At 35.8% G+C, this 19,156-nt stretch overlaps 1 protein-coding gene across 13 annotated transcripts in view; it reads left to right on the forward strand.

Moving 5' to 3' along the window:
• Nucleotides 1-19,156, forward strand: part of MBD5 (methyl-CpG binding domain protein 5) — a 488,069-nt gene that overhangs the window by 182,475 nt on the left and 286,438 nt on the right. For 2 of the 13 annotated variants that reach the window (XM_086352315.1, XM_086352284.1), the window contains exon 3: nucleotides 8,568-8,666. The exons of 10 other annotated variants lie outside the window; for them this stretch is intronic. The gene's annotated coding sequence lies outside the window, so the exon portion shown is untranslated. Of the gene's footprint in view, nucleotides 1-7,753; nucleotides 7,901-8,567; nucleotides 8,667-19,156 lie in introns of all 13 variants that reach the window. One more of the 13 variants, XM_086352354.1, reaches the window with a different exon arrangement.

A 19,156-nucleotide genomic window follows, 5' to 3' on the forward strand; every position in this document is an offset into this window, starting at 1 on the left:
ATCAAAGCTATGGTTTTTCCTGTAGTCCCCTACGGATGCGAGAATTGGACCATTAAGAAGTCTGAGTGCTAAAGAATTGATGCTTTCAACCTGTGGTGTTATAGAAGACTCTTGAGAGTCTCTTGGACTGCAAGTATATCAAAATAGTCAATCCTAAAGGAAATCACCCCTGAGTATTCATCAGAAGGACTGATGTTGAAACTGAAGCTCCAATACTTGGTCTGTCTCATACAAACTGCTGACTCATTGAAAGAGACCCTGAAGCTGGGAAAGATTCAGGGCAAGAGGAGAAGGGGGTGACAGAAAATGAGATGGTTGTATGACATCACTGATTCAATGGATATGAGTTTCAGCAATCTCAGGGAGATAGTGAAGGACAGGGAACCCTGGCATGCTACAGTTAATGGGGTCACAAAGAGTTGGACATGATTGAGCGACTGAACAACAAAGGCAAGCAAATACTTAATGTCAGACCAGATGAATCAGCTCAAACATCAAGTGAGATGAATAAAGTCATTTTTAATACAAAAAATGCAGTTCACAATGAAGATGTAGCAATTACAAATATCTACAAACCAAATAATAACGTGGCGCCAACATATACAAAGCAAAAACAATGCAGGTACAAGGGAAAATAGTCAAAAACACACTAGACTTGGAAAGTTTATTCATTCACTCAGTCCAAAACAGGTCAGCCAGGCGTGGAGGTGAGAGAAGAATGAGGAAACATTGAAAGCATTTGCACAAATCAGGACCTTTGCAAGATGCCCACTGTCATGATTATTATTTAACATTGTGATAAGGGGAAAAGCCAAGAGAAAAATATTAGAACTTTAAAATGAAATTTAGAAAGATAAAGTGAAAAGCTCTATGTGCAGATCATATGATTATATACCTAGAACTGCCATCCAGTGGATTTTATTTAATCAATTGACAGGCTACTAGAAATAATAGAATTCACTAAGTTATTGTACTACAAGATCAATGTCATCATATAGATAATTTTCATGTATAACAGTAATTTTAGATTAAGCCCTAGTGCCATATTTTGCCTACATATATTATTTATGTGCCACAAATTTAAGAATATTGTTTATTATTTTCCTATGACTTCTATAACAATTATCACAAATTTAGGGGTTAATACAACAGATTTTTATTCTCTCACAGTTCCAGATGCCAGAAGTCTTTTTTTTTTTTATTCTCCCATAACACTTTATTTTCAATTCTTTTTTTTTTTTTTGTATTTTATTTTATTTTGTTTATTTTTTAATTTATTTTATTTTATAACTTTGCAATATTGTACTGGTTTTGCCATATATCAACATGAATCCACCATAGGTATACACATGTTCCCCATCCTGAACCCTCCTCCCTCCTCCCTCCCCTTACCATCCCTCTGGTTCATCCCAGTGCACCAGCCCCAAGCATCCAGTATCGTGCATCGAACCTGGACTGGCAACTCGTTTCATATATGATATTATACATGTTTCAATGCCATTCTCCCAAATCATCCCACCCTCTCCCTCTCCCACAGAGTCTAAAAGACTGTTCTATACATCAGTATCTCATTTGCTGTCTCGTGTACAGAATTATTGTTACCATCTTTCTAAATTCCATATATATGCGTTAGTATACTATATTGTTGTTTTTCTTTCTGGCTTACTTCACTCTGTATAATAGGCTCCAATTTCATCCGCCTCATTAGAACTGATTCAAATGTATTCTTTTTAATGGCTGAGTTATACTCCATTGTATATATGTACTGCAGCTTTCTTATCCATTCATCTGCTGATGGACATCTAGATTGCTTCCGTGTCCTGGCTATTATAAACAGTGCTGTGATGAACATTGGGGTACACGTGTCTCTTTCAATTCTGGTTTCTTCAGTGTATATGCCCAGCAGTGGGATTGCTGGATCATAGGCAGTTCTATTTCCAGTTTTTTAAGGAATCTCCACACTGTTCTCCATAGTGGCTGTACTAGTTTGCATTCCCACCAACAGTGTAAGAGGGTTCCCTTTTCTCCACACCCTCTCCAGCATTTATTGCTTGTAGACTTTTGGATCGCAGCCATTCTGACTGGTGTGAAATGGTACCTCATAGTGGTTTTGATTTGCATTTCTCTGATAATGAGTGATGTTGAGCATGTTTTCATGTGTTTGTTAGCCATCTGTATGTCTTCTTTGGAGAAATGTCTATTTAGTTCTTTGGCCCATTTTTTGATTGGGTCATTTATTTTTCTGGAATTGAGCTGTAGGAGTTGCTTGTATATTTTTGAGATTAGTTGTTTGTCAGTTGCTTCATTTGCTGTTATTTTCTACCATTCTGAAGGCTGCCTTTTCACCTTGTTTATAGTTTCCTTTGTTGTGCAGAAGCTTTTAAGTTTAAATAGGTCCCATTTGTTTATTTTTGCTTTTATTTCCAATATTCTGGGAGATGGGTCATAGGGGATCCTGCTGTGATGTATGTCAGAGAGTGTTTTGCCTATGTTCTCTAGGAGTTTTATAGTTTCTGGTCTTACGTTTAGATCTTTAATCCATTTTGAGTTTATTTTTTTGTTATGGTGTTAGAAAGTGTTCTAGTTTCATTCTTTTACAAGTGGTTGACCAGTTTTCCCAGCACCACTTGTTAAAGAGATTGTCTTTAATCCATTGTATATTCTTGCCTCCTTTGTCAAAGATAAGGTGTCCATACATGCATGGATTTATCTCTGGGCTTTCTATTTTGTTCCATTGATCTATATTTCTGTCTTTGTGCCAGTACCATACTATCTTGATGACTATGGCTTTGTAGTAGAGCCTGAAGCAGATGCCAGAAGTCTTAAAGCAGTGTCACTGGGCCCAAATCGAAACCAAGGGCTGTTATTCCTGTGAAGGTTCTAGGGGGACCCCTTCCTCACCTCTTCAACTTTTTGGTGGCTGCTAGCATTCCTTGTCTTATGGCCACAGCATCACTTCAACCATGGGCTCCATGGCCACATTGCCTTCTCCATTTCTGTGTGTCTGATTTTCTCTTATAAGAACTCTTGTAATTGCATTTAGGGCTCACCTGGATTAATCAAGGACAGTGTTCTCACATATTTTATTTACATGTTTTTTATAATTTAATTCTCTCACAGAAACCTAATTGAAAAAGGCTTTATTGGTGCATGAAATTACAAAATAAATAGGATTATAAACTTCAGCAATAGATTTAATAAATGCAAGAATATTGAAAATGATAAAGATGGCATCTCATATCAGTGGGAAAAGTTGTATTGCTTAATACATTTTGAGACAACTGCACAGCCATCTGGAAAGAAAAGCTTAATCCATATCTCACACCATATGCCAAAGTATATTATAAATGGATCAAATACTTAAATGTAAAATATTGCATCACAGATACTCAAGCAAACAGGAGTGTTTTTTTTCTTATGTCTTTAAAGTAGAAAATCTCTTCAAAACAAGATCTAGAAGCCACAAAATGACATGATTAATAAATTTGATCACATTTTTCAACACACACAACCAAAATCAAAAGACTATATTAAAAACAGGTTTGTAATTCTTACTGAAGTGGCTAATTTTTTAAAAACTATTTTATTATAGTTGATTTAAAATGTGTTCATTTCAGATATATAGCAAAGTGATTCAGAGAGATATATATACATTCTTGGTGGAATATAAATTGACACAAATCATATGGAGTATAATTGGCATATATAAGTTTTATATAGCAAAGTGAGTCAGTTTCATATGGATACAGATGTATTCTTTTTCAAATTCTTTCCCGTTATATATTATTACAAGATAGTAAGTATTGCTCCTGCTGCTATACAATAGGATCTGATTATTTTTAATCTATTTTACATATAGTGGTGTGTATCTGTTATTCTCAAATGCCTAGTTTATCCTTCCTCTTCTTTCCTCTTTGGAAATGATAATTTTCTTTCTATGCCTCTGAGTCTGTTTCTGTTTTATAAGTTCATTTATATCATTTTTTTAGATTCTACATATAAGTGGTATCATATGATATTTTATATTTCTTTTTCTGGCCTTCACTTAATATGATGATCTCTAGGTCCATCCATATTGCTGTAAATGGCATTATTTCATTCTTTTTTGTGACTAAGTAATATTCCTTTGTGTGTATGTACCACATCTTCTTTATCTATTCCTCTGTTGATTGACACTTGTATTCGTTCCATATCTTAACAATTGTAAATAGTGCTTCTCTGAACATTGCAGTGCATATATCTTTTTGAATTAGACTTTTTAATCTTTTCCAAATATATGTTCAGTAGTGGGATTGCTGGATCACATGGTAATTCTATTTTTAGTTTCTTAAGAAACTTCCATACTGTTGCCCACAGGGGCCACATCAATTTATATTCTTACTAACAGTATAGGAAGTTTCCATTTACTCCATACCCTCTCCCACATTTATTAATTATAGACTTTTTAATGATGGCCATTCTGAACAGAGGTGATTCCTCATCATAGTTTTTATTTGCATTTCTCTAATAATTAGCAGCTTTAAGCATTGTTTCATGTGCTTATTTGCCATCTGTATGTCTCCTTTGGAAAACATCTGTATGTCTTCTTTCTCTTTAGGTCTTCTGCCCATTTTTTGATTGAGTTGTTTGTTATTATTTAGTTGTATGAACTGTTAGTGTATTTTGGAAATTAAGGCCTGTTGGTCACATCATTTGCAAATATTTTCTCTCAGTTCATACATTCTCTTTTTGTTGTTAATGGTTTCTTTTGCTGTGCAAAAGCTTGTAAATTTGATTAAATCCCATTAGTTTATTTTTGCTTTTATTTCTTTTCCCTTGGGAAATTGACCTAAGAAAATATTGCTACAATTTATGTCAGAGAATGTTTACCTGTACTCTCTTATGAAAAATTTATGGTATCATGTCTTTTAAGTCCTAAAGCCATTTTGAGTTTATTTTTGTGTATGGTCTGAGAGAGTATTTGAATGTCATTGATTTACATGTGGCTGTCCAACCTTCCAAACACCAAAGTGGCTGTTTTTTTAACTAAACCTAAAAAATGCAAGAAGATAAAAGACCAACTTTACTATCAGACAAATGGCAGAGTATATAAACTGTTTACAGAAAAAAGAAACACATGCCTCTTAAGCACATGAAAATTTCAGCTTCACTCTTAATAAAAGCCACTGTGAAATACTACTTGTCACATATTGGGATTTCCCAAATTCTTAAAATTTGATATAATAGTTTTTGTGAAAAAGGAGGCATTATTTTATGTTTCTGGTGGAATGTAAATTGATACAAATCATATGGAGGAAAATTGGCAGTATCTGTCAAAATTAGAAAAACACATTTTCCATGGGCCTAGTTAATTACTTCTTGCAGTTTATCCACTGATACATTACTTTTGAGACAGGTAGAAAGTTATTCTTAGAAATATTTAATACCAAATGTTGGAGAAACCAAATGTGTATCTATATACAATGGATTTAACTGTGAGATATCCAGATGAAATACTATGCAGCTGTTAAAAACAAACCAGGAGCCTTGTTATTTCTAATAAAGAAAAATCTTCATGGTCTATTCAGTTTTTCAAATTATACTTAAAAGTACAACCTTACCAATGCCTAACAGTACATACAGTATAATAAGGGACAGAGTGTTCATTTATATATGCTTATTTATGCAGAAAAAATCACTGCAAGGACACACAAGGAAATAATATCAGTGATGATATTATTTCATGGGGAGAGAATAGGAATTAGAGAACCATAATGGGAGGTAAATTTTACTATAAAATATTTTAAACTCTTAAAAATTTTTAAAATAAATACCTATCTTAACTACTTATATTAAATGAGTAAACTTTTGTTCACTTTTTCTCAAATATTTATTGAGGGCCTGCTTTGTGCCAGCACTGTTTTAGGTTTTGGGATTAGTGAACAAAACATAAAAATCTGAACCCTTATGGAGCCTACATTCAAGTGATGGGAGACAGACATTTGAAAATAACCATGTGCTAACTAGTGGAGGTGATGGAATTCCAGTTGAGCTCTTTCAAATCCTGAAAGACGATGCTGTGAAAGTCCTGCACTCAATATGCCAGCAAATTTGGAAAAATCAGCAGTGGCCACAGGACAGGAAAAGGTCAGTTTTCATTCTAATCCAAAAGAAAGGCAATGCCAAAGAATGCTCAAACTACCGTACAATTGCACTCATCTCACACGCTAGCAAAGTAATGCTCAAAATTCTCCAAGCCAGGCTTCAGCAGTATGTGAACCGCGAACTTCCAGATGTTCAAACTGGTTTTAGAAAAGGCAGAGGAACCAGAGATCAAATTACCAACATCCACCGGATCATCGAAAAAGCAAGAGAGTTCCAGAAAAACATCTGTTTCTGCTTTATTGACTATGCCAGAGCCTTTGACTGTGTGGATCAAAATAAACTGTGGAAAATTCTTCAAGAGACGGAAATACCAGACCACCTGACCTGCCGCTTGAGAAACCTATATGCAGGTCAGGAAGCAACAGTTAGAACTTGACATAGAACAACAGACTGGTTCCAAATAGGAAAAGGAGTACGTCAAGACTGTATATTGTCACCCTGCTTATTTAACTTATATGCAGAGTAGATCATGAGAAACCCTGGGCTGGAAGAAGCACAAGCTGGAATCAAGATTGCCGGGAGAAATATCAATAACCTCAGATATACCGATGACACCACCCTTATGGCAGAAAGTGAAGAGGAACCAAAAAGCTTTTGATGAAAGTGAAAGAGGAGAGTGAAAAAGTTGGCTTAAAGCTCAACATTGAGAAAATCAATGTTTTCATTCATTCTCAGGTCCGTCTAGTCAAAGCTATGGTTTTTCCAGTGGTCATGTGTGGATGTGAGAGTTGGACCGTGAAGAAAGCTGAGCGCCAAAGAATTGATGATTTTGAACTGTGGTGTTGGAGAAGACTCTTGAGAGTCCCTTGGACTGCAAGGAGATCCAACCAGTCCATCCTAAAGGAGATCAGCCCTGGGATTTATTTGGAAGAAATGATGCTAAAGCTGAAACTCCAGTACTTTGGCCACCTCCTGTGAAGAGTTGACTCATTGGAAAAGACTCTGATGCTGGGAGGGATTGGGGGTAGGAGGAGAAAGGGACGACAGAGGATGAGATATCTGGATGGCATCACCGACATGATGGACGTGAGTCTGAGTGAACTCCGGGAGTTGGTGATGGACAGGGAGGCCTGGCATGCTGTGATTCATGGGGTCGCAAAGAGTCGGACACGACTGAGCGACTGAACTGAACTGAACTGTTGCACCACTAAATAGGATTAGCAGGGTAAGTCTTATCAAAAAAGAGCAGATTGAAGGAGAGTCGTACAAGAAGCAAGGGAGTTAGTCATGTGGATATGTGAGGAAAGAATGTTCTGAGATAGGGAGAACAACCAGTGTAGACTCATTGGGAAAGGAACATCTCAGATGTTTTAAATAAAAGGGTTAAGAGGCCAGTGTGTCTTAAGCAGAGGAATAGTGGTAGATATAGGGCCAGAAAGATAATGATATCAATCAGACTTTGTTAGCAGAGGAGTAACATGATCTGACAAATTTTGAAAAGCTTGCTCTGATCTTACCTATTATATGTATTACAAATAGGCTGATGGGGCGTAAGAGTAAAACCTGGGAGGTAATTTGGAAATAATTGCGCCTTAGACCCGGAGTTGAAGCGATGAAAAGTCATTCGATTTTGGATGTAATTTGAAATTGTCATCTGGATTCCTGACAGGCCAAATGTAGAGTGCAAGAGAGAGGACTCAAAGAAGAGAAGGTGTGAAAACGTTATCTAGGAAAATGGGAGTCTGAATGGAGTAGAAAGTTATATTGATTGGCTGAAAGTGTTAAGAGCCCACTTGAGTTCTTCCTGAATTTAAAAGTGAGTCATGGGTTTTTCTCCAGTCAATTCAGCTACATGACTTAGGTCTCATCCCTTCCTAAAAAGTAGATCTCTGTGGCATAATGGAAGGATACCCTTGTTAAATTTTTTTTTAAGTGAATTATAGGATATAATATATAGAATGTTCTCGTCTTAATAATTGTAAAAGGAATGCATATATGCTGATTTATGTTTATACAAAATTTAGATAGTTTCCCCCAAAGTTTAGCTGAACATGGTTTTTATGTTAATTCTAGATATAAATGCATGAGCATCAAATGATCCTTAATAAACCGTGTTTCTTATTTTTACTGTATTTTAGCAGGTGGCAAATATAAAATAGGTCTCAATTTAAAAATTAAGATGAGTAGAGAAGGATGAACTGGAGTTTGGAATTGACATATACAAACTTCCATGTTTAAGATGGATAACCACCAAGGGCCTACTGTATAGCAAAAATAAATAAATAAATAAAAAATAAAAATTGAGATGACAGACTGGTAATGAGCATTTTAAAGGCAGGAATACATTTTAGAGTATTTTCTTATTTAATCTTTTTTAAAAATTAAGCTTATATTATGCAATTTAAAAGATAAACATGATACTTATTTTCAACTTAATATATAAAATTTTATGGATTTTATGTCTTTCTAATCATCTGTTTTAGTGTGCAAAACTTTATGAGACTATGAAACAAATACTTAAGAAGATATCAAGAAAGTTGAAAGAATTAACAGCCAGATTAAACATCTAGTGAACATAGCTGGTAAGACAACATAAAAGGTGGGGGAGGTGAAAATGAAAGGAGGCAAATATCAAAGACTGAATCAAACATATACAGGGGATTTAAACAATAACCCACAATCAATAGCAAAGAGGGAAAGTGTGTAGGATACATCTAGAAGCAATGTAAGGCTTGACGTTGGAGACAATAGTTAGACATTGAATGAATACACCGTGTACCATGTGACAGAGAATCTTCACTTGATTCACTATGCTATGCTATGCTATGCTGAGTCACTTCAGTCGTGTCCGACTCTGTGTGACCCCATAGACGGCAGCCCACCAGGCTCCCCCATCCCTGGGATTCTCCAGGCAAGAACACTGGAGTGGGTTGCCATTTCCTTCTCCAATGCATGAAAGTGAAAAGTGAAAGTGAAGTCGCCTAGTCGTGTCCGACTCTCAGTGACCCCATGGACTGCAGCCTACCAGGCTCCTCCGTCCATGGGATTTTCCAGGCAAGAATACTGGAGTGGGGTGCCATTGCCTTCTCCGTGACTCACTATACAAGCTCTCTTTTCCAAATTCTCTGTATGAGCTGCTTCCAGGAAATATACAGAAATAGGTCAACAATGGGACCCTCAAATAGTGGGTACTAAGTTACTATCTGTATTTATTGAGAGTCAAATATGTAGAGTTCTTAGATTTTAATCATTGAACACTGTGACTAAGAATAAGATTTATAATGAAGCATATGAATGAATAAAAGGATATGATTTATCATTTAGTATATAGTAATATGTTTCCATGCGTAGGGTTAATACAAGTCTACAGTGGCAATTCTAAAAGGAAAAAGATTCAGAAATACAGAAGGTTTGTTTTCTCTCAGTACATTTTGGTGGTAAAACCTGACTGACACTTTTGTTCATTGAGAATTTAAAAGTTCTTTATGACCACGTACCAGATAAGAGGTTAATATCCAAAATATCGGAAGAACTCAATACAACTCAATATTGAGTCAAAAAATGAACAATCTGATTTAAAAATAGGCATAGGACCTGAATGGGCTTCCCAGGTCGCACAGTGGTAAAAAAATCCACCTGTCACTGCAGGAGATGCAAGAGACAGGGGTTCAGTCCCTAGGGTGGGAAGATCCCCTGGAGTAGGAAGTGGCAACCCACTTCAGTGTTCTTGCCTGGAAAATTCCATGGACAGAGGAGCCTGGATAGCTACAGTCCATGGGGTCACAAATTGTCAAATAGAACTGAGCCTGTGTGTGCACATACACACACACACACACGTACACACATACAGGACCTTAATAGTCATTTTTCAGAAAGACATGGGTGGCCAGCAGGTACATGAAATGGAGTTCAGCATCACTAAGCATCAGGGAAATGCAAATCAAAACCACAGTGAGGTATCACCTCGTACCTGTAAAAATGGCTATTACCAAAAGCAAACAAACAAACAAAAAATAATAAAGAAATAATGCTTTGGCAAAGATGTGGCAAAAAAGGAACCCTATAGTGGAATGTAAACTGGTACACCCATTATGGAAAAAATTAAAATAGACCTACCATATGGCCCCACATCTGTGTATATATCCCAATTCTGGAATATATTGGAAGGAAATGAAATCATTACCTCGAAGTGTACCTGTACACCCATACTTATTGCAACATTATTCACAAATAACCACAATATGGAAACAACCTAAGTGGTCATCAATGAATGAGTGGACAATGAAAATGTGATATATATATATATATGAAAATGTGAGATATTACATGGCACATATATATTTACACATGAATATATATAGATACAGATACATGAATATTATTGAGCCTTTTTAAAAAAAAAAAAAGGAAATCTTGCCATTTGTGACATGATGTACCTTTAGAGCATTATGCTTAATGAAATAAGTCACACAGAGAAAGACAAACACTGCATGATCTCACATATAATATGGAATCTTTAAGAAAAAAAGCCAGAATCAAGGAAGCAGATTAGAAGGGTGATTGTCAAGGGCTGGGAAGTGAAGGAAATGGGAAAAGGGTACAAATGGTCAAAGGGTACAAATTCCCAGTTACAAGCGGAATACATTCTTGGGAACTAATATTTAGCATGGTGCCTATAGTTAATACTAGTGTATTATATACTTGAAAGCTGCAAAGAGAATAGATCGTAAATGTCCTGACCTTAAACACACAAAAAAAATATAATTAGGTGAGGTGGTGGATGGGTTAACTAACCTTACTGAGGTAGTCATTTTGCACTATGTGTATAAAATCGTCACATTGTACAGAAATATATCAATTATATCTCAACTAAGCTAGAGGAAAGAAACATATTCTCTAAGGAAAAAAAGTTACTTATTATGTGAAATTATTTATGTTGTATGTTTATGTCAAAGGGTGAATATTCATGACAGATAATATGAATGTCTTTCATTATGAGCTGCTAACTAGACACCATTGGCTGGTATTAGAGGTAAAACTCAGTAAATGCATCAAATTAACCTTTCTAAATCTGAAAAACTCCAGATTCACTTTTCCCCAAGAGTTTCTAAGAGTAAATTATAATGGTATTCATCTACAGAAACATGAGGCTTTTGTTTTTCTCTTTACAACCTTCAATGCTCTTTGAATTTTACCAGTGTTACTGATTACTGTAATAAATTTTTAAAAATAACCTTAGAAATAAACATATGACAGACCGTCTCGTAAGCTATGGAGAAAAGCTCAGTTTGCTCTTTACTCTATGACATGACTTTTAAGTGGGTAGTATTCTCAACCAAGAGCCCAGAGAAAGGGACGCATACTATGTTCTAGAGTGGGTAAGATGGAATGTATAAATTTGGGTCTTGGGCAAAGTTTTAAAATATGAGGGAGTAGGGATGGTTAGAGAACAAGAAAAGTAGTGAAGAGCAAACCCAAAGAAAGGGTGATACTAGATGAAAATACACAGTGTATAATGTGTTTGTTTGGAGCTTCTTGCTAATTATATAAATTTGTTTACTTTTACTTTATATTATGCAAATATAGCTTAGTATCTGTGTATGGGACTTGAAATTCTGCAGTGGAGTGTTAGTAGAACTTCCCTCGCTTTATTCCACATTAATGAATTAATCAATGAATTTTAAATAGCTGGCATGTTGTACAATTGTGAAGACATGAAATAAAGACATTGTACTGTGTTTTTACTTCACCAATTAACTACTTTAATACCCTTAAATTATAAGACTTCATTTCTTCTAGGTGAAATGTGTGAAGAGAAACAATTTTGTGATCTTGCTGTATACCTAATTCTTGTTTTACTTTCTAGCTGTCAGTTATTTTAACTTGTCTACCAGCATGACTTAACTACTGGTTATTTTTATAGATTCTTTTGTGTATTTGTCACTTATATGGACTCTTCATTTCTCAGCTTTTCTCTTTAATTATTACTTTACTTAGAAAATTTAAACCAAAACTTTTAATAACAAATCAAGTACTTTAATGAAGTATGTGTCTGTGCGCTTAGTAGCTCAGTCATGTCTGACTCTTTGTGACCCCATAGGCTGTATAGCCCATCAGACTCCTCTGTCCATGGGAATTCTTCAGGCCAGAATACTGAAGTGGGTCCCCATGTCCTCTTCTTCGTGAAGTATAAAGTTAGTAGAAATAGTGTCACCATGTGCCTCTGTTTTGTAAGTTATAGTAAAAGAATTTATTTGAAGCAAATTTTAATTGTGTCTCCAGCAATGTTTCTGCATAAGATTTATTCAACATCTTTTTTGTATTTAATATAGAAAATTTCCAAATATTATATTTACCTTTTTTATTATTTCTCATTTTCATTAATATTTGTATAATATGTTATAGTGTATTCATTTAATTTTCCATGAATGCAGGAGGTTTTTTATCCTTCCAGGTTTGTTGGGATATAACTAACATATAGTATTGTATAAGTTTCAAGTGTACAACATAATGGAGAAGGCAGTGGCACCCCACTCCAGTACTCTTGCCTGGAAAATCCCATGGACGGAGGAGCCTGGAAGGCTGTAGTCCATGGGGTTGCTGAGGGTCGGGCACGACTGAGCGACTTCACTTTCACTTTTCACTTTAATGCATTGGAGAAGGAAATGGCAACCCACTCCAGTGTTCTTGCCTGGAGAATCCCAGGGATGGCGGAGCCTGGTGGGCTGCCGTCTATGGGGTCGCACAGAGTCGGACACAACTGAAGCGACTTAGCCGCAGCAGCAGTACAGCATAATGATTTGACTTAAGTACATCATGAAATGATTTCCACAATAAGTTTAATAAATATCCGTCACCTTGTATAAATAAAAAGAAATGTTTTTTCACTTGTGATGAGAAAGAACTCATGATTCACTTTCCTAGCAACTTTTATATATAATATACAGCAGAGTTAATCATGTTACTCATATTATATTTTACATCCCTGCTGCTGCTGCTGCTGCAAAGTTGCTTCAGTCGTGTCTGACTCTGTGCGACCTCATAGACAGCAGCCCACCAGGCTCCCCTGTCCCTGGGATTTTCCAGGCAAGAATACTGGAGTGGGTTGCCGTTTCCTTCTCCAGTGCATGAAAGTGAAAAGTGAAAGTGAAGTCGCTCAGTCGTGCCCGACCCTCAGCGACCCCATGGACTGCAGCCCACCAGGCTCTTCCGTCCATGGGATTTTCCACACAAGAGTACTGAAGTGGGGTGTCATTGCCTTCTGTTGTTTTACATCCCTAGTATTTATTTATTTTATAAATGTAAGTTTATACATTTGACCACCTTCATCCAGTTTCCTCTCTCCCTCCGGTAACCACAAATCTGTTCTCTTTTTCTCTGAGTCTGGTTGGTTGGTTTTTGAAGTATAATTGACCTGCAGCACTAGATTAGTTCCTGGTGACAACGCAGTGATTCCATATTGCTATTCCTTATAAAATTATCACAGTAAATCTAGTTTCTGTCTGTCACCGTACAAATATAGTACATTAATTTTTTTACAAGAACACTTCAAGATTTATTACTGCTATATTACAGGTGAAAAAGCTGTTTTACGTAAGAGAGGATTACCCTAGGGTATGTAATGAGTTAATGATTTAGGGACTGTGATCAGGTTGTTTGGTTTTTTTTTTTTTTGTATTTTTTTCCCCCAAATGTGGTACATTTTTATTGACTATATTTCCCAAGCTATGTGTTTAATTCCCATGACTCATTTTTTATAAGTGGAAGTTTAGTACCTGTTACATTTCCTCACCTTTATCACTTATTTCCCGCCCCACTCTGGCAACCACTTGCTTGATCTCTGAATCTGTGACTCTGTTTTCTTCTGTTTCTTCACTTATTTTGTTGTTTAGATTCCACATGAAATAATTTGTGTTTCTCTAATTTATTTCATGTAGCATAGTACCCTATGGGTTGATCCATGTTGTGGCAGACAGCCAGCTTTCATCCTACTTTTAGTTCAGTTCAGTTGCTTAGTTGTGTCTGACTCCTTGCAACCCCATAAACTGCAGCACACCAGGCTTCCCTGTCCATCATCAACTTCCAGAGTTTGCTCAAACTCATGTCCATCGAGTCGGTGATGCCATCCAACCATCTCATCCTCTGTCATCCCCTACCCCTCCTGCCTTCAATCTTTCCCAGCATGAGGGTGTTTTCTAATGAGTCAGCTCTTCACATCAGGTTGCCAAAGTATTAGAGCTTCAGCTTCAGCATCAGTCCTTCCAATAAATATTCAGGGTTGATTTCCTTTAGGATTGACTAATCCTAAGGAATTAGGATTTGTCAAGGTACTCTCAAGAGTCTTCTCCAACACCACAGTTCAAAAGCATCAGTTCTTCAGCACTCAGCTTTCTTTGTGGTCCAACTCTCACATCCATACATGACTACTGGAAAAACCGTAACTTTGACTAGATGGACCTTTCTTGGCAAAGTAATGTCTCTGCTTTTTATTATGTTGTCTAGAAGAGAAGGAAATGGCAACCCACTCCAGTGTTCTTACCTGGAGAATCCCAGGGATGGGGGAGCCTGGTGGGCTTCCATCTATGGGGTCGCACAGAGTCGGATACGACTGAAGCGACTTAGCACCAGTAGCAGCAGCAGGTTGGTCATGCCTTTTCTTCCAAGGAGCAAGCGTCTTTTAGTTTCATGGCTGCAGTCACCATCTGCAGTCATTTTGGAGCCCAAGATAATAAAAGTCTTTCACTGTTTCCATTGTTTCCCAATCTGTTTCCCATGAAGTGATGGGACTGCAATGCCATGATCTTAGTTTCTTGACTTTTGAGTTTTAAGCAAGCCTTTTCATCCTCCTCTTTCACCTTCATCAAGAGGCTTTTGAGTTCCTCTTTACTTTTTGCCATAAGGGTGGTATCGTCTGCATATCTGAGGTTGGTGATATTTCTGTTGGCAATCTTGATTCCATTTTGTGCTTCATCCAGCCCAGAATTTCTCATGATGTACTTTGCATGGAAGTTAAATAAGCAGTTAAATAAGCATCATGCAACACATTCCCATGGGCTGTCTGTTTTATATATCGGAATATATGTATGTTTTCATGCTATTCTCTCAATGCGTCCCATCCTCTGCTTTACCCACTGTGTCCATAAGTCTGTTCTCTGTGTCTGTGCCTCCATCGCTGCCCTGAAGATAGGTTCATCAATACCATCTTTCTATATTCCAAATATGCATTAGTATATGATATTTGTGTTTCTCTTTCTGACTTACTTGACTCTGCATAGTGAAGATTCTTCCACCTCCTTAGAACTAGTTCAAATGCATTCCTTTCTATGGCTCAGTAATAGTCCATTGTATATATGTACCACAACTTATTTATCCCTTCATATGTTAGTGGACATCTAGGTTGCTTCCATGTCCTAGCTATTGCCCATTCTTTAATAGGACTTTGTTTTTTCTGTTGTTGTTGTTGTTGTTGAATTGTATATTTTAGATATTAATCCTTTATCATATCAGATATATTGCTTGCAAATGTTTTCTCCCTTTCAGGATGCAGTGTTTTCATTTTGTTGATAATTTTCTCTTCCTGTGCACAAGTTTTTAGTTTGACATGATCCTGTTTGTTTATTTTTGCCTTTGTTTCCCTTGCCTGAGGAAATGTGTCCCAAAAAATATTACTAAGACTGATGTCAAAGAGCATATACTACCTGTATTTTCTTTTGAGAATTTTTATGACTTCAGCTCTTACAGTTAAGCCTTTAATACATTTTGAGCTTCTTTTTGTATATGGTGTGAGAAAGTACTCTAATTTGATTTTTATGCCTGTGGCTGTCTGATTTTCACAGCACCATTTATTGAAGAACCTGTCTTTCCTCCTTCCTATGTTTTTGCCTCGTTTGTCACATATTAATTGACCATATAAGGATGGGTTCATTCTAGAATCTCTGTTCTGTCCCCATTAATCCCATGGGATCCCACTGATCCCAAAAATCTGTGTCAATTTTTGTGCCAGCACTGTACTGTTTTCATTACTATACGTTTCTAGTGTAGCTTGAAGTCAGGGAGCTTGACACTTCCAGTTTTGTTTGTTTCTTGAAATTGTTTTGGCTATTTGGGGTCTAGTATGTTTCCATACAAATTCTAGAATTATTTGTTCTAGTTCTGTGAAAAATGCCATAGGCATTTTTATAGGTATGGCATTGAAACTGTATGATTCAATGAACCTTGGGTAATATGTTTGTCTTAACAATATTATTTCTTCCAATCCATAAGCATGATATGTCTTTCCATCTGTTTCTCTCATTTTTTTATCCATGTCTTACAGGTTTCCAAGTACAGATTTTTCACTTTCTTAGGTTCATTTATAAGATTTAATTATAAACAATATTGCTTTCTTAATTTCTCTCCTGATGGTTCATTGCTACTCTATAGAAATGCAAGATTTCTGTATATTAATTTTGTATCCTGCAATTTTACTGAATTTATTTATTAGTTCTAATTGTTTTTTCTTGGAGACTTGAAGATTTTCTCTCTAAAGTATCATGTTATCTGCAACCAATCACATCCTTTCCAGTTTGGATTTTTTTTTTTCTTGTATGATTATTGTACCCAGTTTTTCTAAACTATGTTTAATTAAAGTGGCAAGAGTGGCATCCTTTTCTTATTCCTGATCTTACAGGAATGGCTTTCAGCCTTCACCATTCAGTATGATGTTAGCTGTAGATCTGTCATGTATTTATGACAAATACTTAATATGTTGAGGTATGTTCCTTCTATACCCACTTTGTTGAGAGTTTCTAATCATAAACTGTTTTAATCATAGCTTTTTTAATCAAATTGATGTTAAATTTTGTCAAGAGCATTTTCTTCATCTATTGAGATGATCGTATGATTCATATACTTCATTTGCACATGTGCTAATGTGGTATATCACATTGACTGATTTGCTGATATTGAATCATCCCTGTGTCCCTGGGATAAATCTCACTTGGTATGAATGTATCATCCTTTTAATGCATTGTTCAATTTGTTAATACTTTGTTGAGAACTTTTCTATGTTTATCAGTGATATTGGCCTATTAGTTTTATTTTTATGTGCTGTCTTTAGTTTTGGTATCAAAGTGATGCTGGATGCATAAAATGCGTTTGGAAGTATCCTGAATACATAGGTTTGTTTTCTGTCATCTTCAAAAACTGATTATGGCAACAGTAGTTCATATAGCTCACTTGCTACACATGATTGTCTGCTATCTATTTTTGTGTTGTTTGAAATTTTTAGTGTCATGTGTTATTTAGTAATAAAAAATATAAAACAAAAACTACTCCATACTGAAGGAAGGCATTAGTTTTTTGTTGCTTTTCAGTTTCAGCTAAACTTCTAATGTATATTTTATTTAAGAAACTTAGTAAATACTACATGATCATAGTATCTTTATAAGATACATAGTATCTTTACATATTACTTTTTGTTTTACATAGTCTCTTTTATTTCAATATCTTTTTCATTCCAAAGAAAAAAGTAAAGTCATAAATCTGCTAACTTGCACTGCAAGAATTACCCAATTTCTTCATCCTAAATGGGACCTATAGAGAGATTGATTTTCATACAAGTCAGTTGTTGCTGCTATATTAGCATCACATATATATATATATATATATATGTATCTGCCTGTCATCTCTGTCACCAGGGTTACAAGTGTGCTATTTATGAAAGAATTCTGAATTTTTGTTTCTTAAACTTCAAATATATCACATTATTTTATACAAACTATTCAAGAGACAGTAGGTTCTATAAAATGATTAGGAAGATCATATTTTGCTAAATTATCTAGATCCAATTATATTTCATACCTTACATTATTAAACTTTTGAGTATAAACTTACAATCTTAAAAGACCAAACAAACTAAAAAAATTTTTACGAGTCTTATGATATACAGCATATTAAATATTCAGAGCTGCTTGAATTTATATCATTGTAATTTACTAGAATCTATTAATCATACTGAAATCAGATTGATTATATTCTTTGCAGCCAAAGATATAGAACCTCTATACAGTCAGCAAAAACAAGACCTGGATATGACTGTGACTTAGATCATGAACTCGTTATCACAAATTTCAGACTTAAATTGAAGGAAGTAGGAAAACCACTAGCCCATTCAGGTGTGACCTAAATCAAATCCCTACATTATACAGTGGAAGTGCCAAATAGACTCAAGGAATTAGATCTGAGGGAAACTGAAAATCTATGGACAGAGGTTTGTAATACTGTATAGACACAATGGTCAAAACCGTCCCCAAGCAAAAGAAATGAAAAAAGGCAGAAATGGTTGTCTTACAAATGAAGGCCTTACAAATAGCTAAGAAAAGAAGCTAAAGGCAAAGGAGAAAACAAGAGCTATACCCATCTTAATGCAGAATTACATAGAATAGTAAGGAGAGATAAGAAAGCCTTCCTACATGAGCAATGCAAAGAAACAGAGGAAAATAATAGAATGGGAATGACTAGAGATCTCTTCAAGAAAATTATCTATACAAAGGGAACATTCCATGCAAAGATGGGCACAATAAAGGACAGAAAAGGTATGGACCTAACAGAAGTAGAAGACATTAAGAAGAGATGGTAAGAATACACAGAAGAATTATAAAAAAAATTCTTCAAGACACAAATAACCATGATGGTGTGTTGACTCACCTAGAGCCAGACATCCTGGAGGGCAAAGTCAAGTGGGCCTTAAGGAGCATGACTGCAAACAAAGCTAGTGGAGGTGATGGAATTCCAGCTGAACTATTTCAAATCCTAAAATATAATGCTGTGAAAATGCTGCTCAAATATGGCATCAAATTTGGAAAACTCAGCAGTGGACACAAGATTGGAAAAGATCAGATTTTCATTCCAATCCCAAAGAATATTCCAACTACTGCACAATTGAACTTGTCTCACATGCTGGCAAGGTAATGCTCAAAATCCTCCATGCTAAGCTTCAATAGCCGGTGAACTGGTAACTTCCAGATGTACAACCTGGATTTACAAAAGACAGAGGAACCAGGGATCAAATTACCAACATCCGTTGGATCAT

The sequence above is a fragment of the Bos grunniens genome, chromosome 2 (genome assembly GCF_055505025.1).
Source record: "Bos grunniens cultivar Pamir isolate PY7600 chromosome 2, Bosgru_T2T1.0, whole genome shotgun sequence".
Taxonomy (NCBI): Eukaryota; Metazoa; Chordata; class Mammalia; order Artiodactyla; family Bovidae; genus Bos; species Bos grunniens.